At 40.5% G+C, this 27,551-nt stretch overlaps 2 long non-coding RNA genes across 2 annotated transcripts in view; both read left to right on the forward strand.

The window, feature by feature from the left end:
* LOC116688438 (uncharacterized) overlaps window positions 1–27,551 on the forward strand; it is a 466,907-nt gene that overhangs the window by 113,162 nt on the left and 326,194 nt on the right. The gene's annotated exons all lie outside the window — the stretch shown is intronic.
* On the forward strand, window positions 349–2,578 carry LOC116688429 (uncharacterized). The gene is made up of 3 exons (XR_004331769.1): window positions 349–830; window positions 1,737–1,869; window positions 1,991–2,578. It is a non-coding gene; the product is annotated as an uncharacterized LOC116688429 (long non-coding RNA).

The raw sequence follows: 27,551 nt of genomic DNA on the forward strand, positions 1-27,551 counted from the left end.
CACTGACTGATAGAGCATGTCCAGAGGCACACTCTCACCGGCTATTCTACGTATAGTTATTCTGCACAGCATCTTAACACAAAGTGATTGCTCCCTCTCTCGAGGTCTAACCTGGCTGATGTCCATGAGCTTAATGATCCAAAAAGTAAAGCAACAACCCTCACAGGACCATTTCACTCTAACAACCCTCTCAGTTTACACCAAGGCAATGTGACCTGTCTTAAAACCACTCATCCCATGTAATTCAACATAATCCTCATCCCCCTCATTTTTTTCTAAAGTCACCATCCTAATTAAATGTATCCTAACCATAGACCGTTAATATAAGTGGACAGAGCATCCGGTTTCGAAAAGTGCAACCACTGCGGAAGTAACTTAAACCTGCATTCTATCTGAATTCCTGCAGAGGGCGACACGCGTGGTTGCAAAAGAGGTTGGTTTCAATAGAAGTCTATGGCGAAATGAGCCACTTCTCACTTGATTTATTACCTCAGTAAACAGCTTCATAATGAGTTTATGGTCTCGATCGCTAGTTCTAAGTATTCTGCAATACAGAATGATGTTCATTTTTGAAATTACGGTCTCGTTGATTTTAAAATCGGCGATAAAGCCGGGGGTGTTTTAGGGCGTGGCTATGATGTGATTGACAGTTCTCGGCCTGTCAATCATGACAGAGTGTTAGCAAAGCTTGTCCACGGCACCTGAACTTCATTTTGGGGGTTGACTGTTTCATCGCTGTGGCTGTGACATTTTGGTCGGATAATAATATCTTGTTCAGCGGTCGGTTGCACGGCAAGACACTCAAAGGAATCGGCAGTTCAGTTTTTCCGGTAAGTAAAATTATATTTTGTTTTAATACAGTTTTTCGTTAGCCAACGTTAGCATCTCAATTAATATCAGTTAGCTAGCTTCTAGATTGCACCTTGCTAAGCAAGCTAGCGGGCTAACTAATAAGGCTATGCAGACCGTATAAACGCATGCAGTCTATGTATAAACGTATTAAAATATATTTAATGTTACAGTCGAATACAGAAGGTATGCACCGATCTCGCCTGTGATCTGTTGATCTGTAATAGGTGGTATGAGTGCTAATCGATGCGCATGTAATGGTAACGTTAGCTTAAAATCAAAGCCTGATGTAGCTAACATTATATTGCAAATTCATAAACCCTGTTAGCACGGGGTAAGATCAGCGTGGAACAGCGTGTGATTCAGACATAACCCCTCATATCTTTGTGTGGCGGATTTGTACGTCAAACGTAGACCTGCTTTTGAGTCAAATATATGTATTCCGAAAGTCTGGGCAACGTTACCCGGAGGCGGGCGAAAGACGGCCATGGCGAGGCCTGCACACCCCACCCCAGTCGGGGCTGCGGATCTTTCTGGGCGAGAGGTTACAGGCACCCTGTCCCCCTCGCCGCGGCAGCACCCACCCAGCATCACCATCACCACACGGACTAAGCTGCGGGAGGGAGCGCGTTGACTTGGAGACGGAGGTCTCCGGGTGGGGGAGTGGGTCAGATTGTTAGCGATAAAATGGCGCACATGAAACAATTAGACATTATTTTACGATTCGTTGGGGTATGACATTATATTAATCTATTAAATATACATTTCAATCATTTTCATTACAGATGCATACAGCAGATGTGGTGCCTTGTTAGTGTAAATTGATAGTATGTACACCTTTTGGGATGTGAGTTCTAAATGCACAACATGAATTTCTGTCCTAACAGACTTCCTTTTGATGAGGCCAGGCTGAAGCAATGGTTGGTGAACATGAGGAGAGAGAGACCAGCAAATGGAACCACGAAAAGTCACGTCTGCTGTTCACACTTTGAGGAAGATCAGTTTTTTAGAGACAAGCAGGTATTATTAATTTAAATAAATAATTTAGTGTGTGTCTCATAAATTAGCTCATATATTAATATAATTAATTGTGATCTACCGTGCCTTAACTACATGTTTGTCTTTTACTGGAACTACAAAGGTATCCACACTGAAAACTGAATGAGCAGAGCCTCCAGAAGGAAGACCTGGTGTATAGAGCCTCCAGAAGGAAGACCTGGTGTATAGAGCCTCCAGAAGGAAGACGAGGTGTATAGAGCCTCCAGAAGGAAGACAAGGTGTATAGAGCCTCCAGAAGGAAGACCTGGTGTATAGAGCCTCCAGAAGGAAGACCTGTTGTGTAGAGCGGCGTATTTGGTGCCATTTCATCTGGATGTGGAAACCAGAGCGTTGACCACATCCAAAGTTCTCAAATGTGTTCTGATTGTAAAAATGCCAGAAAATCATTTTTGGTTCAGCTTCTTCTGCTGGAAGGATGGACAATCTTTTGGCACTTGGTAGTTAGAGGTTCAATTTCTTGTGGTTGACTTAGTTTCTGCTGTAGTTTGAGAGGTGATAGTAGTAACATTAAGTAGTTTTGTGGATTAAAACTTTTATAAATATTAAACTGGAATAAAATAATGAATATACTCTAGCAGTCACAGGTGAAAGTATGTTTGGTAATTTCACATAAAGGGTCTTGTATATTTTATGTATTTATGTACTGTTAGAATTAAATATTGACATTGCATGTCCTATGGTTTTTAGTTTTCATACTTTACAAATGTCAGTAACTAATGATTAAATCAAATGTACCTGATACATTTGATTTAATCATTAGTTACTGACATTTAATAAGTTGTTTAATTCTCCTTTGCAATTTGTGATCATACGCTATGATTTTACAATAGCCCTGCACAGATTAAACAGCACCTAGTGCATTTTCAATTATCTACTAAAAATGTTCAAAATACACAAGAAAAGCAAGTATGGTAACATTTATGTGTATTAAAGCCAAAATAGAAAGACACTTTTAATCAATTACAAATTCTATAAAATTACCAATGTCTTCTTGTATGACTACAATGCTGGATGTTCCTATTATAGTTACTTCAGAAAAACAACAAATGTAGCTTTAGAAGGACCTTTATTTCACATTGAAATGGGCATCAAAAAATACATTAACCAAACACTAAAGATTTTTAAAAATATATGAATTAAATAATGTAGTTCACCTTTTACAAGAGTAAATTCCATACATAAAATACTGCTGTGGGTTAATGTAAAGGCAAACTTAACTGTCACAAGACATGTCTGCATAATAAAGAGGTCGTTGAATCTCTCACACTGTTAATTACAGTAGAAATGGTTGACATTACAAATCAAAATATAAAAATACAGCTTAACATTTAAATCTTACAGCACTTGTGCTATCATGCCCGGATACTGCAGGTGGAGGTGCTGCAGGTCCTCCTCCATCCCTGCGACGAGGTTGACGCCCTTGACATGTCTCAGGTCATTCCCGCCACAGTGAATAAGGAGGACGTCCGGGACAGCTCTTCCTTGTAGGAACTGGTAAAAGAAAGGGAGAAGTCTCTTCCACCGCAGACCAGCCAAGCAAATATTTTAAGCTATAGAGAAAAAGGATAAATGAACAGCACTCTTAATTACACACTATTTGAAAATGCTTTGTTACCTTGGCTTAGTTGTAAAAAAGTCTGATTAAAGTTTAATGTTATACAATATATAGCAAAAGAAAATTAACTAATACTATTGCTTATTTCTGGGGCATTTGGGGGGTGAACATGCCATCGTGGCTCTCAGCACTCTTATTTCTAAAAGAATGAAAGAATCATCAATTTCCATTTGAGCCCCTCATAGTTAAATATCTATGCACACTAGCATGTAACTGTACTTCATTAATTATCCAGGAGAATACACATGAATCAACAACAGTCTATTGTTCTTTAGTGTAATTGTAACTTAGTTAAAGGAGCTTATTTCTGCTAACATTAGCTCTTAACAGCATGTCAAGGTTAAATGCCCCAACTATAGACTGACAGGGCAAACAGTAGCACATTATTGGTGCATTATGGTTATTACAGTTAGCCAAACGTTATAAGAAACTTGGTTATACATGTGCTAACAGCGTTACACAATGATAAGCATTGATAATCGCCATTTAGCATTTCGCTGACACTACGTTTAAACTACGAGAAGTAAACTTCGATTAAAAAAATTAACGTTAGCATGTTTTACCATAGCTAGTTAAGCGGCAAGCTAACGTTACAGACAATTTACATGGTAACTTCAGATACGTTTACTTTACTTTGTTATGTGACTCTTATATGTTACATAACCATAGACTATATGGGACAAAGATATACTTAAAACCTAGTGAAGCTAAATCTTACCTTGAATTATTCAGCAACAGTTGCAACCAGATTGCCAGTGAAAGTGGTTAGCTAAGGTTACGGTAGAGCAGTGTTGCTAACTCTCAGCTAACGTCAGTCAGATCCCGCCCATAGACTGTATATCCCGCCCACCGGTCGGTGGCTCCTCTCTCACTCCGCCCTCTTCTCTAAAATCGTCACATCCGCAACCAAGATGGCTGCGCCCATAAACGCAAACTCGACGACTCATTTCTGATCTCCACAAACCAATGGGTGACGTCACACATGCTCTGTCCATTCATATTAACGGTCTATGATCCTAACAGTACAGTGTAAACACCTCAGGAGCCAGCACAAGATTGAGGACAACAGAACAAAGAGAAATTACGGTGGTGCAGCGGTGGGGTTCAAGCCTCACTACACGGCTGATGTCATATATGTAAACTTTTGTTATGGTTGTAGCTGCCACAGTAAAACCGAGGTGTGTGCTCTGTGTAAATTTATCTGTAGACAGAGCCACACCATTAAGAAAACCATGCCATGTGTTCGTGTTCACTGTCTGTATCTGATCCTGTGCCCAGACTCAGTGGGTCACTTAGTGCTCACGTAGTGTCTAAGAGAATTTGACAGCTTGGGTTCTCTTATTGGTAACATGAAATGAGGTACCTGAGGTAGAATTATATATTGTTACCTATAAACGATTAACTAAACTAATCCTTGTCTTGGATGTCACTGTAAATAATGATGCAGGGTTAAACACTAGATGGTTGTTTTCATATTCATGCTGCAGGGGAAAAGTTTCTCTGTGCTCACGTGAAATTTGTACATGTATGCAAAAGCATGATTTTGTGACATTACAACTGGTCTAGAAATCAATCTCATATGTGTGCAACATGTGTGATGTAGAAACTACAAGCCTCAAGTGCATATACACTAAGACACATTCTGTTCAAGAGTATTTAATGAATAAGGAGTACATGTTCTCTTAAGCAAGACAGCAAAGTTTTTTTATTCAGTACCTTTCACAGACACCAGTCAATATGTTTCACAGTCAAAAACAAACAAACAGACTAAATAAAATCCAATATAGACACGCAACAAAGGAAAGAGAAAACACCAGAAAAGATTTACAAACTCAAAGAAAACTGAACTTATTTTTGGGTAAACCATATCAGACAAAAGTTATGAAAAACAGAGTATTTAATATATCATAAAACACATCTGGAAGTAAATCTTTAAGTCACTACTAAGATTTCAATGACAGAGAAAAGCGACAATTACAAGCGATCTGTGCAAACAGTGACAAAACACTCTGAACTTATGTGTGGCTGGATGGAGCCAGGTCAAGTTGGCCCTTGGGGGGCCTGACCTCAGGGGTTAACTACTCAGCAAAGTGCTGTAAGTCATAAAGCTAAACATGAGAGAAAAAGATCATTAATGATGAGCGCTCATCTCGGGCCAAGACCCTCCTTCCCTGTTGCATTGTCTAATATCTGGACCAGGATTGGGCCTCAGTAGATCCAGCTGTTACATATATCACAATGACTGACCACTGTCCAGCTGTGGCCTGATGTAAGCTATATCATCATGTGCTTGAAGGAAATCAGTTTAATCTGCTCAAAACAAGCAACTTTCAGATATTGAATTGGGCTGATTTTTTTTTGTGGTCAATAGTTTTTTATTTTAAGAGCCAAACAAAAGTGCAATACTTTGGTCCAGTTGACAACATACAGAAAAGTAAACTAAACACACTGGGGAAGGCACAGTGCACCTATTCCACAATCCTTCCATGCGATCAAATGTTTCACTCTAAAACAAAAAAAGAAATACGGTAAGGAGAGAGACAAAACAAAAAAATACAACAGCAACAACGATGTCCGCAGCTCATGAACAAGACACACAGAAACAGACACGGACAAACAAGAGGCCTTAACAGGGGGACCGGAACAAGACAAAAAGGGGCCAAACACACACACAGACAGAAGTGAGAAGGTTGTAGTACAAATCTACAGCGTGGACTTCAAGGATCCAATGCTGAGCCAAGTGTCCAAAGTCCTTCTTGGGGTTCTGTCATATGGTACAGAGAATTTGGACCCAGATGCAGAGATGGACAGATAGTATTGAGGATTTTATAATAAAGTCCAAACAATGTGTCCAGACAACAGCAAGCAAAAATCCCTTCAGAATGCAAAAAGCTAAAATAACAGGATATTAAAAATGGAAACACAGAGACAACATGGTAGACTCCAAACACATACACATGAACTGAACAAAATGATCAGACACAAGACAATGGCCCTGGGGGGTGTCCCTTAGAGATAGGGTGAGAAGCACATTCATCCGTGAGGAGCTCGGAGTAGAGCCGCTCCTCCTTTGCGTCGAAAGGAGCCAGTTGAGGTGGTTTGGGCATCTGGTAAGGATGCCCTCTGGGCACCTCCCTAGGGAGGATCTCCAGGCATGTCCAGCTGGGAGGAGGCCTCTGGGAAGACCCAGGACTAGGTGGAGAGATTATATCTCAACCTGACCTGGAAATGCCTCGGGATCCCCCAGTTGGAGCTAGTTGATGTGGCTCGGTAAAGGGAAGTTTGGGTTCCCCTGCTGGACCTGCTCCCCCCACGACCCGATACAGGATAAGCGGACGAAGACATGGATGGATAGATGGCTAGATGGACAAGACAAGGGCAACACAAAGACTAAATACACAGGGAAATGAGGTAACGAGAGACAGGTGACACTTAGTTCAGAAACAGGCGAAACACATCAGGGTGGGGCTGACAATCACAGAGGCTGGAAAACACAAGGCAGGAAGTAAAACAAGACAACCCTAGGGAGGAAAACAGGGATATCAAAATAAAACAGGAAACAGAACAAAATACACAACCGTGACAGGCTCCACTGATGTGAGCCGTGGAGAGCTCCATATTCATGACATTGAGAAAGGAAAGGGTCCAAGTACGAATAGACAAGTGGTGGTGGAAAGGTGGTTTCCAACAGGTTGCAATCATTCTGATTCCTAGTAAATCTTGAAGCAGGTATGAGTTAAAACTCTCTCTGCAAAAGCAAAGAAGTTATTACTACAAATGTCACAAAACTGTTTGTCAAATCAGCTATTTAAACAGTCTGAAGAGCAGTCTTCATGTAACTTGCAGTTGCTTATGAGATTTATTTATCTGTAAAAACAGGCAAGTCATCCGACCTTGACGTCTGAAGGCAAATAGCAAACAAGTTTAAGTGTCTGCACAAGTAAGTAAGTATTGGAGCTGCTGATGTAAATAGACGGAAACCCCTCTTCGATTCCTGTCACATCCTCCGGGCTGAGGAGTCTTGAAGACTGTTGTGGTATATGGTAGGTGTGATGACGGCATGTCCCCTGGGAAATATTAGGGAAGGATTTGTTGGATCAGTGTTTAAGGCCAGTCTTGATTTTACATTTGGATGATAATCCTTGTCATCATGTGTTGAAGCAGAGAAGTCAAGAGGTTGTACTCCTGCACATATTTCCTTCCTTTAAGTGGGCCTGTGTTTGCAGTTACTATTTCCTTTATGTGATCAGTTTTTTATTATATTTTGACTTAACACATGATAGCACACAGTCAGACATTTGAATACATAAGCCATCTGGGCAGTTTAGAAACTTAGAAGAAAAACAGCCATTTCCACTTCCAGTATGGAGTATACTAAAAGTTTATGACCAGAGAATTTAGAAGAGAAGTGAAAATAATAAACATAAAAAATATTGATCAAGTTTACTTGGCCACCAGAGATTGTTGCTTTAGCAGCATTTTGACTCTGAAACACACTTACTTTGATGTGAATGTTTGGATTTGAATACACAAAGAACACCACTGAGAAGCTACAGAATGATACAATAACCTTAAACAAAAAACAATCAATGGACTTACCTCTAAATCTGTCTGAATTATTTTAGCATTAAGTGATACTTGAGAGGCTATCAAAGATTGTAAGAGAGCTCCTTCATACCCTTTTGCAATAGTGTCTGAATAAAGTGAGGAATGTTTTAACTTATGTTTTTCTTTACATGTGATCAGATATCCAAATATTAACAAATTTCACTACGATACTACATTTTCCCAAAGCAGGGTTAAAAGCACAATTTTCAATTACCCATCTATTTTCAAGTGGTACTGCAGGCTCCAGCGCAGAAAGGGAGAGAGAGGAGAGCAGTGGCTCCAAAGTGATTCCTGACAGGCTTTGCTTTGTGTGGAGGCCCATTTCCTGCCTTCACAGGAAACGCTCATATTGGAAACAGATTTTCTCTGACAGCCGAAGCCCGGCTGAAACCACTCTCAGCTGCTCCAACCTGCACGCAGAAAAAGGAGGAAGGGTTACAGGGAGGGGTGCAGCTTTGAAACTCATCTTCCTCATCTTACAGTGTGTGGGACATTTAATTCATTATTTTTTATGTTTTACGACCACACATTTCTTTCTTTCTTTCTCTCTCTCCTCTCTCTCTCTCTCTCTCTCTCTCTCTCTCTCTCTCTCTCTCTCTCTCTCTCTCTCTGTCTTGCTTTCTCTCTCTCTCTCTCTCTCTTTCTTTCACACTCCTCACCAAGCTGCTGCCTTTTCGTCCTCGTGCAGGGCTCATGTTTCACTGCTGAGTGCTGTTTGGTTTTTCAAATGTCAACACACAGGAGTCTGCCTGGGCGGAGGAGTTACCCCTGCCTCAGTGGCACAGTGAGGGTCAATGCAGAGCCCTGGTCAGATGGAACATCTCGGGCCCAAACGTAAATACAGCGTGCAACACACCATCCCATCACGCTTTTAAACCCTCAAACAGAGGAAGTTAACATCTGAGCGTCACGGTGCAAGCAGCCTGTCATCTATGGGGTACATAAAACTGTCAGGAGAAACCAACTGACCCTGGACTCAACCCAAACGGTCTCTCTGCTGTAGCCTATGCTGCATGTGGAAACACACAAGCACATGCAGGAACATGGGTGCAACCATTATTCTTTGTTTCTTGTATACAGTAGTTGTCTGATTTTGGTGTTCAGACGAGTAATGAGGACCAACACCCTAATGTGAGAATGACAGATATGGTTATGTCTATATTGATGCAGCAAATGACTCCTCAGTGACCACCACACCAGAGCAGCTGCTTAGGTCTGTCCAAGTATCACCCAGTAGCTATTCCTCATGGGTGCTATAGCCGGGATTACCATGGGGATAACCCGGAGGTCAAGGGAAGTGTGCCAGAGGCGGGACCCCCCACGCTGCATGCAGGGACCCCAGGGAACACACTGTTACCTCTCAGGAGACTATTGTTTACCTCATGTCAGTTTAAAGTGGCCAAATGGACCAAATAGAAAACAAACTTAAACAAGAAATCTGTAATGATTTCTCCTGAGACAAGCTCGTTGGGGAGGGAGGTATTGGAAAATCTTTGTCCAGAGGATCATGCTTCCAGTGCAGCTATTATTGGCTAAACACTTGTGGAAAAATATTATCCAATTACTGTACTTCAATGTTTTATAGTGTGGGAGGTTTTTAAAACGTTTTTGATTATTGTGATTATGTTTTAATCTTTGTATACGATTTGTGTGATATTTTGACCTCTGCATTTTCAAACTACTAAGACTTAAAAAAAATGACAAACGTTGAAATTTGATCAATATTTGTCTACATTTACAGGTAATTGCTATAATTGTATTGGACTATCTTCTACTCACTATAACCCTCAGTCATTGTTGCTTGCTATGCCTGCCAAGCTTTCAATTCTCTCTACAGTGGTGGACAAAAGACCTCTTATTTTCTCTTTTCGCTGACAGATAAGCTAGCTTCATGGCTGAAAACGCTGTCTCTGGATGACTTTTAAACGTTTCCACTCGACTTGTGTTAAAACACAGGAGCCTGTGAAGGACTCTTAAATATGGCCTTGATGGCTACATGCATGATAATAATGCTAAAAGACTTTAGCTAAAAGCTAAAGCTAGCTCACCTTCAGGCTAAAGGTCAGCATCCTCACCAGCTTATGAGCCAAGTAGAAGACATGTGAAATAAAGTAACAGCATTGTTTTTTGTGGTTGTGCAGAGAGGATTTAGTGAATGGTCAGTCGGGCTTTGTTATATTGCTGCTGTGGTCTATACTTGAGGATTTTCCACATTTTCCTCTTGGTGTTGCATTTCTCTATCACTAATCCTCAGTTAGGATCCTTCAGCCCTCATCTCTCCTGCTGTGTGGTGGTTTGGCCGACTTCATAGCTTTTGTTCAGCCATGCTGGTCGGCCAGGCCTCATCTTACCTTCCAGGTGTTCTCAATGAGCCGTCAGTATCCTAGCAACCTGGCAGTGAGCTGCATCTTGGGGAGCCAAGGCAGATGTGGGTGCACAGTACACCCTCTATCACCAATGCTTAAATCATTCAAAACTACTTTTCTGTTGGATCCTGTGTTTTTTCCACCATGCCATAACTGCATCCATGCTTTAATTATGGCACACTCCTGACAATCAACGCCATCACACATGTACAATAACCAATTGGGGACAGGAATGAACCGCATGAGAGAGGGTGCATCTGCTGTGGGCTATGGAAAGGAAAGGCTTCTCTAGCTCTCTTTGTGTTCACAAAGCCCTAAACATGTAGTCAGTAGTCAGGGAGCTCTAATCAGGCCAGGGGTTAGTGGGAGAGAGGTTTACCTCCCATCATATGTTATTCAAAGAAGTGCCACGCTGCCAAGCAACATGTTAGTTTTTGGATGAGGCTTCAGGGTGTGTGCTGTAACCTTCTGCTGGGAAAGAATGTGCTCTCTGTGTCATTTTGTGCCTCTGCTCTTGTCTATATTTGAACATGAGAATCTCCACTGTGGTAAACCAGATGCTTTACTCTGGGTTCAGGCTGAGAGGTTTTCCTTGGCGTGGCCTGGTGATTAAGTACTGAGAGAGAGAAGAGCAGCCGAGCAGATTGGATCTCTTACCACAAGCCAGTATCCCCAAACGGCACAAACTGCCTTGTGGTCACAGTGTAGATGAGAGCTATTGTCTGACAGACTGCTGTATGCAAAGTATTTTTTGTTTCACAGTTCATGCTGAATTTGTTTTGATGTAATGAAGAATAAAACAATAACCTTTCATTGTCCTTCATCTAGTACGATATGGTGAACACATGCATTTGTATATGATAAGAGGGCCTCTGTAAATAAAATACAACTGTTAAAAAAAACAATGCAAATGTAAGCAAAACCTTTCAGTTCATAAAAGTGATTTTAAGCAAAAGCAATTGAGCTACAGAAGCAGATCTCTCCCACTGTTCATACTGCACTTCCTATTTTCATTCCACACATTTTTTATCCAGTATTCCTATCTTGCTATCACCAGTATCTTGTTGAGCCAGTCATCCGAAAGTGCATATGGTTGTGATTTTGTGGGCCTGGTTCCAGGGAGACTGGCACAGTCCCCCACTGCATTCAAAAGCTTTTCACACCTGGGTGTCAGGGGAGGAGCAACTGCTGCACAGCCCAGTGCAGCACTCCTATTAACAGCTATAATGAACTGTTCACCAGCTGGATTTAGACCAGTATTGGACCTGAACGCAACATCTGTACCATATATTATATCTTATCAGAAGCTAACATGTATTACTGATTTGTCAGACTTTTTGTGAAATATCAGCTTTACTACAAAGAGTTGCATGAGAAAATCTATACCACTGTTATGTCTGTACACTAATGCTAAAGTCAGCAGCCGGTTATTTTAGCTTAGCATAAAGACTGAAAGCAGGGGGAATTAGCTAGCCTGGATCTGATAAGGTAAAGAACAGAAATAAAACACTTACCAACACATGGAAAGCTCACCACTGCATATGTCATATCTGAAATGCTTCATTTGCAAAAAAATTGAATTGCAAAAATGACAATGTGAGGTTGTTATAGGGATTAACATGCTGGAACTATTTATTGGCGCTCACTCATGCTGCAATAAGGTTGAGGTTTTATAGATTGGTATTAATCTTCTCATCTAACTCTCAGTAAGAAACAAATATTCTTAACATATTCTTTCAACATGACTAAAGGAAGTCGTTGCATTGGTTGTTTTCTTCCTCCAAACCAATTTCTACAGTGTTTGATATCAAAGGATGTGCACTGCATGTTGATGAACTGGGAATTTGGTGGAACACAAGCATATAGCAGCATGAGCTGAAATTGGATGTTTAATGTTTTTGAGGTCACTTTTCAAGCCATGTTAGTATGCTGCTAACATTTAGAAATTGCCTTTATAAGCTGTGAAGCAAAACTAATATTGCATTGGTAGCTTCATCGAGGAAGTTTAAGGTAATTTCTTTGGCCACGTCCAATTTATAGAAGTTCCCAGCAGATGTCTAACACACTTTGTTGAAACGTAGATTAACAGAGCTATGGAAACAACACAGTGATATAGCTGTGAATAAATCTTCATGGGGGTAGCACAGTTTTGATTTAATCAATGCCAGTGCATTCTCTGTATCTGGATTATCTACTAATAAACACATGTGAGAGCAAAGGAGTGAATAACCAAGCCTTGCTTTGTAGCCTGCAGTCTGGTGCCAATTATCCTGATTGGACAGGGCCTGCTGTGTGAAGGTGATTACATCCCAGCACCAAAGCCACACATTATCAGGTGTGGGACCACATGAAAAACCTGAAATAAGAGATGGGTAGTGTGCGGGGGGGGGGGGGGAAGGAGTTTGGCATTGGTGCAGTCCAGCTGTGATTCACTCAACAAAATCAGAGTTTAGTGTTCTTCACAGCCAGACTAATTGAAATTGGATCCCTTCACAAAATGGTGAACCATTTTCGAAAGTGGTAAAGTAGAGTACTCTCATTTCCCTGATGCTTTCTCCCAACTAGGTTTTACAGATTTGCAGGTTTGCAGTAAAAACAAATGTGATGTGTTACTTCCTTGGAAGGGCAACTCATTCATCTTGAAGAATAGTGGACACGCAGACGATTAAGTTGAGGCCAAATTTAATTTTGGTCTGCACAAGCATACATGTGTTTCCAGAGGCAGCTAACCACTTAATATTACATGGGAACAGGAAGTGTTTCCTCCTGAAACCCAAGTCCACATTTCTAGTTAACAGCAGATTAATTTAAAGCTGCTATATACAACAGAAAAGAACCTTTTAGAAAAGGTGCTCCTTTTTGTACTTTTCAATTTATATTGAAGGTGTTTGCTTTATAACTCCCAAGACATGCTTATGGTGCTCAGGTACACTCCATCATAAACAGCATGATAAGCCACAGCTGCTGTCACTTTCATCCAAACATGGTATTGGATACATAAAGTGAAACCTTTCCCTCCATATCCGCCTCACTTGCTATTGTTTAGACAGTTGCTGTAAACGTCTGGCCATAGGGGGGACTAGCAGAAGTTAACCAAAGCATTTAAACTCAGCAGCTTTTAGTGCTTCTTTAGTCATCTCCTTATATAGACCTAGATCACCAGTTTGTTTGGCTGCAGCATCACAATTCCTCCAGAGCAGCGGACAGCGAGGCCCTCTAAAAGGGCAGCTCTAAGGGTCTAGGAGGTCATTTGCTGCAGGCGCCTTTTAGCTCCAGTGGACCCTTTTGTCTTTGTGAGAGTCCCTCTGTTCTTGTACTCTTCATATTGCCACACGTCCTTCTCATGCTATTAGCAGCTAAAGTCCCAGTTGTCTGTAGAAGCTTGCATTGTAAAATGCCTGGACACACTGAGGACCAGTCTGTCACCACTGACCCTATTGATCTTCTCCAACTACAGTGACATCTGCTCAGCACTAATTGAGAGAAGTTTCATGTGTACAACTGTCAGCCACTATAGTGCCAGACAGTTGTAAAACTAATTGTCTCAATGGCGTTAGTAAGCCTGTGTTGTTAGGCGCCAGGCAGTAAAAGAGAAATCGAGATAAAAGTCTAAATAATGTTTACATTATTCATTTCCATATGAAAATTCAAAGATATATATGCTGACTGGGCCCTATCTTTTGTTATGGATGACTAAATTACCTGCTAAAATACATGTTTCGAAGAAGTTTTAAATTCCAACATTTGTATAAATTCCTAAAGGAATATTTGGACATTTTGGAATAGGTGCTTATTCGCTTTCTTGCCGGGATTTAGAGGAGATGATCTCTACTAATCTCATATTTGTCAATTATAAATGAAGGTAGAGCCAACAAAGTTTTAGCCCAGCTTAGCATAAAGACTGGAGGAAACTGTTTTGTAATTGATATGCAAAGAAAACATTTGTGATGACAGATTTGTAAACAACAAAGAATCCATATTCCAATTTTATACTAAAAATGTCCATTTGAATTCATTAGATCACCATGACAGGGTTTTGCCGAACGACCTGTTGTCTGCACTGTATAGGCCTCAGATGTCCCAGCACAGAAAGCAGACTGAAGGGCACATGTCACCTCAGGGTGCAGGGGTCAAGAGGAGCCACACTTCCTGTAGCCTGCACCGTCAAACCCCTGCTGACTGCTTTACTGGCTCATTGTTCAGATTTATCATCCTTGCCATTGATGTGGCCTCTCGCAGAAACCATTACAGACCAAAGAGCATCACCCTAAACCAGATGTTTCACCTGACAAAGTCCTCAGTGCAGTCTGTCACTGAAACATACAAAGTGTATGAAAGAATAATGGGCTTGTGGATAAGGTTTTGATGTGACTGGCCAACATAAAGCACCCAAATGAAAGGATCTGTCCAGTATAACACATTCCTGTGATGGTTTTAATTTTAAAACAGCCACAGCCCCCATTAAAAGAATAATATATACAGTATGTTATAAACCGAGAGATTAGGTGTTAAGACATCGCTGCTTTGTGCTAGTGTTCATCATTCTTCAAAATGAATAAGTTACCTGAAATTATTAATTTCTTTCACATTACAATTATTACTTCAATGAATACACCATGCTATTATTGTCACTCTGGCAAATATAGAAGTCACAGGGTTTAAATATTAAGAGGGCAGTAAGAAGGGTGTTAAAATATGTCATTACAGAAAGATAATCATGTTGTCAAAGTACTGTACAGGTATATTAAAATTGAAGATAACTTATGTTTGTTATACCCTGTTGGATCTTAACTTACAAATACGTAGAATAAGTCAACAAGTCATATTACACACTGAGATAGTACACTTAGCAATACTGAATGAACTGAACTAAGGTCAAGGGGAAAAAATAGTATCCAAGACCTTAACAGAGTCAAACGTCTGTCAACAAATATTGAACTGGAAAATATTTTAAGGAGACCTAAAAATATGCTGAACTGGGAGGGTAATGTCCCCACTCCTTAACCAAACAGTCTAAGGAAAAGTATTGCATACAACATGCATTTCACCCATAATTTAGTTGTCAGAATGTGGTATGAACAGCTCATTTTGGAGTTATTTTGGTGGTTTTGTGACGTTCGATGTGGCAGCTCTGTGTTTGTTGTGGGTGTGAGAGAGTCCCCTGGGTTCAGAGGAAAGAAACAGAGAAAGATAAAGAGAGACAGAGAGAGAGACTGTGAGAAAGCCAGTGTGCAGAGTCTGGTGTGGTCTGATGAAAGCTCTCTTCAGAGTCAGGGCTGTAGGATTGCCACCCCGCCGCTGCCTGCTGGGCTACAGAGGCTGCAGAGTTGGGGGGCTAATGTGATGACAACAACCCTATTAAGAGGAGAAAAGCAGCTGTACACAAAGACATGCAGTGTTCACCTCTTTGGTCTGATAGAAGGCTGTTCCAGATGCCTGTGTGATAATGACATTAGCCTCTAATCAAAGGCAGCAGTTCAGACTGTAGATGATGTTCATTTATACTTGTGACGGTAGCGTGGTTTCTCATTTGCCTAATGGAGGAAGTGGGGCAGAGCAGTAAACAAGCAGCATCATCTCTGACTCTTTGACTCTTTGTTCATGGGATTTAGATTTAAAAAAAAAAAAGGATTTGAACCCACTCTGGACATGAAACCATCTTTGAGAGAAATGTGTAATGTTGCTGATGTAGTGGGAGAGTCCACTATTTTTATATGAATGTACATATGTTTTAACGCCTAAATGCGGTTTTCCAAAGCCCTTTCCTCATGTGAGCTGACATAGGTTTCTGCATCATACATCGCTGCTTACTGGTAACGGCTGAGTGGAAGTTTCCATTTTAAAACCCCCAGAAAATAACACAGATGACTTGACCTTTAATATTTACAACAATTCACAAGTTGAAATCCTCATAATAAGATCATTCTTAATCAACACCTTTGGGTTTTGCAGCTGTGGTTGGAGGCAGAGTGTGACCGACTAAGCGCATGCAATATGTGCTTGAGACAAAGCAACAAAACTTGTGCAGTGACAGTTAACAAGTACAAAAGAACATTGCACATTTTCACAACAGGCTCTGCAGGTTTGAGGTGAATTTATTTTTTGATAGTCAGAAACCTTGCTCTTAAAGGAATAGTTGTATTTCGGGAAATATTTTATTGTTCTCCAAATATGAGGCTTCAGCCAGCAGCAGGTTAGCATAACTTTGCATGAAGACTGGAAACAGGAAGAATATAATCCAGCACCTAATTATCTTATATCTTGTTTGTGCTATGCTAAGCTAACCAGCTAGGTTTTCATCTAACTCTCTGCAAGAAAGTGATTTGCATTTTTCACTAAATGTTGCACTATTCTTTTCTTAATTAAACACAGATGTTGATGCCAAATTTGTCATGGTTGTAGTGTGTTTCCTGTTTTCTGTTTGTTTATCTACTTCCTGTTTTGTTTTGAAATCCACTGTTTGGTTACATCCTTGGTCACTCGTCTTCCTGCCTTTGTCTGCTTTACCGCCCGTTTTATTATCATCTCCACCCCTAATTTCATTCACCTGTTTGTTTTCAGCTTCCCCTCATCCCAGCACTTAAATACTCTCCATTCCCGCTTCACCTCTGTCAGATTGTAGTTGTCCCTATGTCACTCTTGCCAACGTTTTCTCTTGAGTTTGCTTCCCTGGTGTTTTTGGACTTAAGCCTGTTTCCCGTTTATGATTCTTGCCTGCTTCTTTTGTACGTTTGCCTACCTGAGTGTTATCGGACTTCTGGCTGCCTTTTGACAACGATCACTGCCTCTTCCTGCTGTACTGTTGCCTGCATTGTTCTTTGGACAATAAAAGTCCTTACCTTTATCACTTGTCTGAGTCGTGCATTTGGGTCCGTCACTGTACCGTGATAAAGTTGCAGGAATAGCTATACCTCCCTCTCCATTCCTGGCCTAATTTATCTGAATTTGCTGTAAAAACATGAAATGCAGCATGGCTGCGGGTTTACCACTCAGTAGGAATGTGGATGTTAATTGCAACTGAGCCCGTGGATTTGATCTAAATAAGCAACATGCATTACTCAGCCTTGCAAAACGACACATTGCTGAAATCCAGCCAAGAGCACTACCTGACTTCACTGTGTCAACACAAGTATTATCTGGGGTTTATTTGTTCTAATTAGGCTGATGTATGTATTTCTATTCAAATGCAGAAGGTGAAAAGACAGCTCAGATAACAAAAATGGAACAGGAGTCAACTCCTGACTAGATCACACAGTGTTTATATGATCAATGATGCTGATAAGATAATGCAGAGGTCAATGAAGGATGCTATTTGAGTTGAAGAGACCCCAGTAGAGGATTAGATCATCATATGTGTTGTGTCAGCTGAGGATCTTCACATGCAGTGTCTTAGAATATAATAAGCAAAAGTGTTTTCCTGCACATTTCATCATCCTCGAGTCTGAGTCAGAGTTTTAGTTCTTATGTCAAGTCAAAGACTTTCCCTTTTGTCAGGCACTGTGTTTGGGGGAGGGTTGATGGCTGTGTGGTGGGTGTGTGGTAAGTCACAAGGGGACACAGAGGTGACAGAGCTCAGCTGGCGAGTAATTAGCTGCACAGTGGTCAGTCTGTAATGTCAAATGTAAAAGCTGCTGTACTGTTCGGCCCTGCAGCTACACAGACGCCGTGGTGCCGTGCGGGTCACCGCTGCCACAGTCATGAATTGATCAACATCACAAGATTTTTGCTTGTGTTGTGTTTGAGCGTCATAGACCACATGCTCAAGCAGAGGTGTCAAGTGACAAAGTACAAATACTTTTAAATTTTGTATCTATACTTTACTGGAGTAATTATTTTATAGCGGACTTTTTACTTCTACTCCTTACATTTCTGTACTTTCTACTTAAAAATAGCCTTGTTACTTCTATTTCCGTTTGGCTTGTTTTCATTCCGGCTTGACATCGTTCAAAAACACACACAAAAAAAACAACTATCCAGATAAATAGGGCCATCTGGATAGAGTGAATCCGTTGCCCTCACTGCAGCTAAACTTGGATGTACATTTACATTCCAATAAAGGCTATTGATAACATTCTTCTGAAGTCTGACTTTTTGCACCATTAAATGGTGCAACTAGTCATCCTATCTTCTGCTCCATGATGCATCATACATGTTAATACTCAGTTTTTTCCCTTGCATTACTTTTAATTTATTCTTTAGTTTTGTAGTAGTTTTTTTGTAAGTAGTTTTGAAACCAGTACTTTTTACACTTTTACTTGAGTAAAAAGCTTGAGTTGATACTTCAACTTTCACTTTAAACTTTCACTTCAAACTTCTTTTTTTAAACCCTACTATCTATACTTCTACCTGAATATTTAATGAGAATACTTTTAACACTTCTGTGTTCAAGTAAGTTAGCCTGACAAGCCAGACCCACATCAAGATGTTGGGTCCGGTAACTCACCATTGACAGGGCTCAATCCAAGGGGCGGGATAAACGGTTGTCTTTCAAATTCCCTCTGCACGCAGTAGGATAGCGCTTCTACCAACCAGAGCAACGCTAGTTGATAGATAAAATTTTGCCTATCCGGTTGCCAAAACTCCGAACACGTCTTCCTTTTTTAAGAATGACTTCAGTGCTTAACTCCAAGTCTTCCAGTGCAGATTTGAGTCGTGCATGCGTCACTTTGCAACGAGTGAAGCTGGGAGTTGCGCATACGTCACTTTGCAACAAGTAGTATATAAAATGCTAACAAGAGTCTTCTGTAATGTCATTACAGTAAAAATGGACTTACTTAACAAAGTTGGTTCACTGCTGGCTACAAGTTAGCATCAAACGCAACAAAGGCTGTCAGTTGAATGGCCTTTTTCATCAAACGTTCATGGCTAGATTGCGGAATGGTTTTTGAAATGATTCCCATCTTTTGTTATTGTTTGTCACGATAAAAGCTTATTATTTCATGGATTTCATAATTTCACAGTTATGTTGTAAACCGTTTAAATCTGAGCATGCGCAGTTAACATCTGCACTCGACCAGAGCCGGTCTGACTCGACTCTCATTGGGTATGACGCATTATACCATAAACCGTTTACATCTGAGCATGCGCAACTCAAATCTGCAATTTCCTCACATTGGGGAGTGACATTCCCGTCTCACGCCTCCCCTCTGATGCAACTCTCGGCTACACGGAAGCCTCGCAACTCGCAACTCTGTGGTCCTTATGTCAAGCCTGCCCACCGACTATATACACAATGTGATTGGCCTAACCAGAATTTGTTTTTTTCAAGCTCACAAGCTAACGGAGGGTTGCTAGATTGACCCTGGCTGCAAACTACATTTTTTGCCACCAGGGTATCATGTCATTCATTTTTGGCCAAATTATGTTTGTTCTGATGCTTCTTGTTTTTTTCCAAAAGTATTTCCTGTTTGTATTCCGTCAATTTTGAGCATATATGCGACATGACAAAAAAGAGGCTAAAATTTTATTGAGTAATCTGACGATTAATTTCTTGACAACTTCATTATTTTGTCTATAAAATGTAATGAAAATTGTACACACAATTTCCCAAGACTCTAAAGTGACATAGGCCTACTGTATTACATAAAATTGCAGTCCAAGACGGTCCAATGGCATTCAGCACACTATCATATAAGACAAAGAAATGCTGAAAATTACAGTAAGAGGCTGGAACCAAAAAAATGTTTTTTGCTCATCATAATAGTTGCTTAAGTCTCTGACTTTTCATGATTTACATTTATGTATGTGATATAGTCAAATAATCCCCTAGCTCTGCTAACCAAAATAGCACCTTTTTTTTTACATAGTATTACATTATAATAGCACAACATTTTAGTTATGTTTCTTCCATTTAATTGCAATATACTGGTCTTAAAAACCAGCTATTGAACAATTTTCTGTTTAAAATTCCACTGCATCAAATCTATTTTGTGAGACTATAGGAAAATGTTACAGCTATCACTGCATGAATGTTTAGAAAAAACCTGCTGGTGGCCCTATGACGGAAACATCAGGGATCAACAATATCATGAAATGTAAAGGTAAATGGATTGTTCCTATTTAGCGCTTCCTCTGGGAACCACAAATGTGTATACCAAATAGCAATCCATCCAAATGTTGTTGAGACATTTCAGTCTGAACCAAAGTGGACTGACCAGCATTGCCATAGAGCATAACTGGAAAAATCTGTTCAACTGTGCACGGGCATGCATGAGTGATAGTGACACCGTTAGTATTTGTCCCACGTTGCATCCTGCTTGCCTTTTCCTCTCGTGAGGGAGCTGGTTCAGCCGGTCTAAAGTCTGATCGGAGTTCCCACATTGCTCTGCCTTGGGTGAAATAGTGATCCATCCCGTTCCCTGACTCATCATCCAAATCAAATCTTCTGTTATTCTGCTATTCACATCCTCGTTAAGGGACAGAAGGCGTGGCAGCAGGCAGAGGAGGGACAGCAGGTTATTTTAAAACTGACTGATCTGCTGTGGCAATGTGAGAGAGGCCTCAAGGCCAACTCAGATCCAGAAAGGTGTGTGTGTGTGTGTGTGTGTGTGTGTGTGTGTGTGTGTGTGTGCGTGCGTGTGCGTGCATGTGTGTGTTTTTGTATGTCAACAAGTCTAGCCTTGTGACAAGATGTGAAAGGGACGTTTGCTGATCAGTCCTTGTCAGATGAGACCAATCGGAGGGTCAAACTACAGTAGCTACTACTGTCCGTCTGCCCTCTTACACAAAAGTAGGACTCTCATTTAAGTAACTGGTTTAAGGTAAGTGAGTAAGTGATCAGTGGAAGAGTCCACATAGAAACCAAAAACTATAATCGGTCACTTACACTAACCGATCCAGCCCATAATGACTAATCGACACAGTTAAAAAATTGTTTTTGTGATGTCACCCAACCTGTCTCACTTTCTTTTGCACCGTTGACTCAGCAAACAGATCAAGACCAAAGTCAAAGGATACGTTAAGGCTTGAAATTCTGGTTTGAAAGTGTGAAACTGGTTGTTGACAATTGTTTAAGGTTTCACTCTGACTTATATTTGTGCCTATCATATCGAAAGCTAGATTTTGTCAAGAATATAATTATCCAAAAGGTTTCACGTGGGTTATTCAAAACTGTGTTAAAAGAATATAGGATGCACATCCATTAAAACAACAATTTTGATAATTAATGAATCTTTTAAAGCTGTGGTATGCACTTTATTGTTGAAATCAACCTTTTCGATTTTGGATTGTTGGTTGGACAAAGCTTGGACTGACTTTTTTGACATTTTGCAAATGAAACATCTAATCAGTTATTGAAGAAAAAAAATTGATAGAATAGTCGATGAATGAAATCATAATTTGCAGCCTTAAAGTCCAAGCAGTGATACATCAGCAGTTTATTGCTATGATGTTTTTTTCTTGTTAAACTTATCACAAATGTCAAAGTGCACTATAAATGCTTGAGCACCACAAGCTTACCGTTATCTTCACAGCGATCAATTCAATCAATTTAAATGGACCAAAAACTATTGGAACAGGTCAATGTGTGCAGTGTGTCAACTGAGAGGGAGTGAGAGGTGAAAGGGGTTGAATTAAAAACTCTAAGTGTAATATTTGACTCCATCCGTCGTACTAAGATGGTCACTCAGTCATGCGGTGTGCATTAAGGCTGACATCTTTGTTTAAAATCAACAATAGTCCAGGTGCGACAGACGGCCATCTGGTGCCTGCAGTCCACCTCCCCTGGGCCGTATGTTGACACAGAGGCCACAAGAAGGACGTGCCTCTCTGCCAGCCAGGAGCTTAAAAAACTGGGAGATTTGGTAACCAATGTCTTTTACATTAGCTAAAAACATCTCTGTTAGCTGCAAATTAAATCTAGAATAGTATATACTCAAGCCAATAAAATGGAATTGTCAGAGTGAAAGTTCCCTTTTGGAAAGTTTTGGGCCAAAGAGAAAAAGGGTATGTGAGAAGATTTTAATAAATATGTAAAGAATCACATCAAATTGTTAATTTCCCACATTTTCACCTGTTCACCACATCCAAATAATAATATTTTCAGTGAATTTGGCTGAGGATGGAGGCATCGTGCCTTTCACAAGATCATATAATAACTTCCCTCTCTTTATCCAGAAGACGGCATGCCCTCATGAGCTGATGACACATGATTGGAACTTTGGATACTTTTATAGGGCATTTTAAACGATGCCAGCTCCTCCACTTATCGAAGGTTTGCTGAACGGGGTGGAGCAGTTTAAAAAAAAATGGATGAAGTTAATCCCTGACTACATGCACATCAGTTTTTACCAGAGATTTCTACATTAAAAACGATGTTGGTTAAACTGGTCCAAGATGACTTGGATGAATGGTTTATATTTGGAGACACACTGCAGTCTGTCCTTACTCCAGCACATTAGAATTAAATCTCTGAAAACGTAAACAAAAAACCTGTGGGGTATCATTATGATTATAATTTGTGGGACTGCACGGCCTCCATGGACGTTTTCTCTCATTTTTCTCAACATTTCTATTTACACTCAGCCTGCTCTGGCATATATCAGGACAATAGGTCACCAAACAAGTTCAGCCGTCATAACAAATTATCCATAGCCAAACACAGCGTGAGAGCAAGTCAGCCATGACTAACTGTTTCTACAGCACAGTAAAGCAAAGTTTGCACAAACAAATAGCGCATCTTCATTAACAAATACCTGCAGGGGTCTGCTCTGATGGGACAAAGTTAAGATGCAAACAGTTTATTGTTTTCATGGCAGTGAATTGAAAGGACATCATGCAATTGAGAAGATGAGATGGAGGAGGATGTCAGACAGGAAGTGAAAATGTCAGAGAAAAAAAGAGTTGGAGGAAGCGGGAGACTTTGAGACCACACAATGTCTGCTTTCTGTCTGTCCCCTCAGTGCAGCCCATCTTAAACTGAAGAAGGACTCTATTGTGGGGACGTCTAGCAAAGGGTTTCTGTCTGGAGCTGTGCTGGGAGCGTTAGTGGCACAACCATGCTGTGGAGCACCACAGGAAGACAACTTATCAAGGTCACTCTTCTGACCTTGATTTCCTGATCACCAGAATCAACAATTGTGCAACAGAGCAGCCAGTAGGCTTGTCATTCTGGTTACTGCTTTCCCACCCAGACTCTCCTCTTTCACTCACATCCTAAACTGGGCTTTTTCATTCATCTCTTCTGGAATTTTATTCCTCGTCAGCATTGGCTCCTTCCCTTCCCGCTCCTCCTCATGGTGCAGGATTTATGTCTCCTCTCTCTACCTTCTCTTATCTCTTCACACCTTGAGTTCATCCAAATTTATAATCCAGGCAAGCCCACTTTCTCCCACACTGCTGAAGTCTCTGACGCTTCCTGTGTCTACAATATTTGGGCAAAACAGAGGTTCCATGACTTCCTCCATGCTTTGAATGTCAGTCACATGAATAACGTTCAGCCAAGAATGATGGAAAAAAGATAACATTTATGAAATGCCCAAAGGCAGTTTTCAAGAAGATCACATGCTGGGTCCTCTGGGTTAAAAAAGGCCCCATTATCCTAAGACATTGGGTGTGTGTGTGTGTGTGTGTGTGTGTGTGTGTGTGTGTGTGTGTTCTTATGAGCATTTTGAAAAACAGTATCTTCACCTCCTGGTGAATTCTGGTTTACTGACTGCTACCTTTTGTTCCTACTGCATCAAGGTAAACAATGTGGTAATGTTTGAGAGTGTGAGAGTGTGAATATTTGTGTTTGGCAGTGAAAGTGTGTGTTTGACTTAGCCAGGCTGTTGGAAGCAAGGCCTTGCCTGTGTGTCTATAAACACACATTGGGCCATGTGGTTTTGAATGGACTAATGGTTTTGAATGACTAATGTCCACATACACTTTCACAACAAGTAATGTAAAGAGTTTGTCACCATATGTGGCTTCGGCATCATCCACAGGTTTTGTTTGGAAAGCATTATGCGGTGTTTATTGTAGCCTTCATCAAATGATTCAAATTTTAGCTCTGCAAAGCGAAAGAGAGCTGTGTGATGATAACGTTTAATCTTCATCTGTGTAAACCAAATGTAATATGAGTCTCTGTGCTATTTTTACAAACAGTTTCCTTTTCCTTGGGCTTTTTCTTTTTTTTATAGACAAAGAGGGGGGAAACTGCTGCTTAATGGGAGTGCTGAAACACAAGGCTCCGCAAGAAATAGAAAAATCATTAATTGTCTCCAGAGAAGCTAATGTTTTTTTCCGTTCTCTTTACTGTGGTGTTTTTCGATGTTTTTCCAAGGGGGAGCGACTTCACATTGGCAGCAGGCTGCAGGCTCCACTCTGTGAACATGATGGCTGCAGGCTCTGCAGAGGCCTCACAGCCGTGGCACTGACTGAGCCAAATGTAAGAGAACTGGGATGTGACACGACACAAGCTCAAGCAGGTCCCAACTCACGTGCAGATACAGCGAATTCCCAGTAATAATAGATGGCAGAGAATAGAACTACATTCCAGAGGTGGTTGTTTATTCAAGCTTAACAAATCTGTAAGACAGCAGAGAATGACTCTTTGTAATATTACAAAAATTGACAAATAGCTTTATTTTCGAAAAAAACTATCCTAACGAAATCATGCACATGGTGAATTAAATATAAATATGGATTGTAAACAGTGGATCTGCAATGAAGAAACCAATGCAGAAACCATGCTGATTTTGCATAAAGCCAATACGATTACTGCATCAGCAAAGGTTTTCGTTGATGAAAACCTTTTGTTCTTTTCTCGGAACATTTCAAAAATTGAGTGTATACTGATCTTGTTTTGTGCTTGTCATTAATGACATGAGCCCACACTGTTATTTTGGCCTCCAACAGGGCAGTTTTATTTATACTATGGTATTGTGGGTTTGCTTGTAAAGCTGTGTGTTGTACTGAACAGAGGAAGTAGGGTCGGACCTAAGAGGCCATGTTTGGCCATGAGAACCAAAGCAAAGTCCTCTGGGATATTTTGCCCTTTGTCATCTCGTCTGTTATGATTCCCATGAACCTTGCAGTCTGATTTGTATTAAGCAGAAGAAGAAAGCAGCTGTGTGGTTTCTTAATAAAGCTTGTGTGATGATTGCCAGATTCCCCTTGTTCAAATCTTATCTGGTCACAACAAGGAGCATGTTCCAATGATATACTGTATACATGTATAACATAATGGAAATGTACATTGATAAGAAAAGAAAAGAAAAGAAATAATTTAATTTAATTTTATTTTGAAACATCATAATCATTAAGTTTAATGAAGTAACTATCGACAATTTCAAACTCAAGTACTTTAATCCTTTAATTCTACTACAGGGGTCAGTTCTTGGTATACTGCATTTTATTAATATGTCAGAATGCAAACAGTAAATGTATGACTTTGGACTTTTAAAAAAAAATTCTGGCCAGGTTATAGCGGGGGGAGTTTAACGAAGCCATTTCATAGCCAAAAAGAGAAGAAAAAAAACCAAAAAAGAACATTAATCACATTCATTCTTTGTCAGACTCCAGGCGAAACACCCCCCTCACTTCACTTCCTGTCCAACTCTCTGCTAGCTGATAGGTTAACATGAGTAGTCTTTGTGTCTCAGCAGTCATGAGAGGAGTCCTTCTTCAGTAACATGAGGTGATACGTTGATTCTCTATCTCTCTCTCTGTGATAAAGCATTTTTCTAGCCGTGCAGCAGACTAGCTTGTGGTCGTTTGGTTATGTGACAGATATGGAAGCCAAACACTGCTGGGCATTTGTCCAACACAAAACATTTTGTTTAATAAAGCCTATCCTTAATATCATTACTTAACCCTCATGTTCCCTAAAGGACACAACTTAATGTCCTATTTTGCTTTCACTGTAACTGAGTTACGTAAGGGTCTTGGCATATTAGTTTACTGGAAAGATACAAAAAAGTAAATCATATGTATTCATTTTTTGTTATCGCTCAGCCGATATCTCAGCATTAGCAATTTTTCAGCCATGGTTTTCCTCACCCACTCCTGCAGTTTCCCATCTCTCAAATGGATTCCTGCTTTTTCTGAATGCATCACATTCTGCCAAGTTGCTGCTAGCTAAATGTGCACAATTGCACACCACAAATTTTCCAGTAAAAGTGTTTTGAAATGTGCGGAGGCAGGCTGTTGCAGATCTATGTGATCAGGGTCAGCAGCCCCCTGATGTAAAAGCCAAAGAAACAAAAAACAGTGGGTCCCTTCTTAAAAAAAGTAAAAATAAAACCACAAGGTACAACTGTACTCAGCAGCACAAACATCTGCTTCCACTATCTTGCAGGTTGAGTTCAGGAAAGTATATTCAAAGTCCACTTAGATGATGTCTGTAACTGTCAAGTGAGATAAATTGTGCAATAATGCTAAATATGCCTTTATATGACAAGTACAGCTCTAATTAGAGACTGTTTCTATCAACACACATGGATAACAGAGATGAGGAATTTGCCAAACTTAAACACTTGGCCCATCTTCTCATTCTGTTTACTCAAGGGATAATTACAGCATGGGTGATGGGAGTGAGGGATTAATGAGGATGGGTTCAGGCTTGGTGGTACCCAGGACTATCAGTGAGGACCAGGTAAAAAGAAAATCTGCTTACAGTAATTAACAGGAGATCTGTTGTGTGTCCGCTACATTCAACTGGGCCACCCTGTGTGTGTGTGTGTGGTGCCTCATCAAATCTGCTTTAGATCATCTTGTGTGTACGGCATCTGGTAATAAAACCTGGCCGAGCCTCACTTGCTATAATCAAACTGTGGGTGGCAACCATTGTTCACCCTTTATTAAGGTAATAATAAAGGGTAAGGTAAATTATTTTATTCATCTGTGCTGGTGGCAGTGATGTAGTCAAGTCACCAACTGTGGAGTCCCATTCAGTCACCATTATCTGAGTTTGAGTCCAAGTCCAGTCTTGAGTCCCCAGTGTTCGAGTCAGAGTCAGTAAAGAAGAGTCCGTTGTCCTGCATCCGCCTGCATCTTTCAAATGTGAACATGTAGTAGGGGGTTGACTTGCATTATGAACTACAGTTGCAGGTGGAGGACACATGCCCTACCTCTGC

Source organism: Etheostoma spectabile, chromosome 4, assembly GCF_008692095.1.
Source record: "Etheostoma spectabile isolate EspeVRDwgs_2016 chromosome 4, UIUC_Espe_1.0, whole genome shotgun sequence".
Taxonomy (NCBI): Eukaryota; Metazoa; Chordata; class Actinopteri; order Perciformes; family Percidae; genus Etheostoma; species Etheostoma spectabile.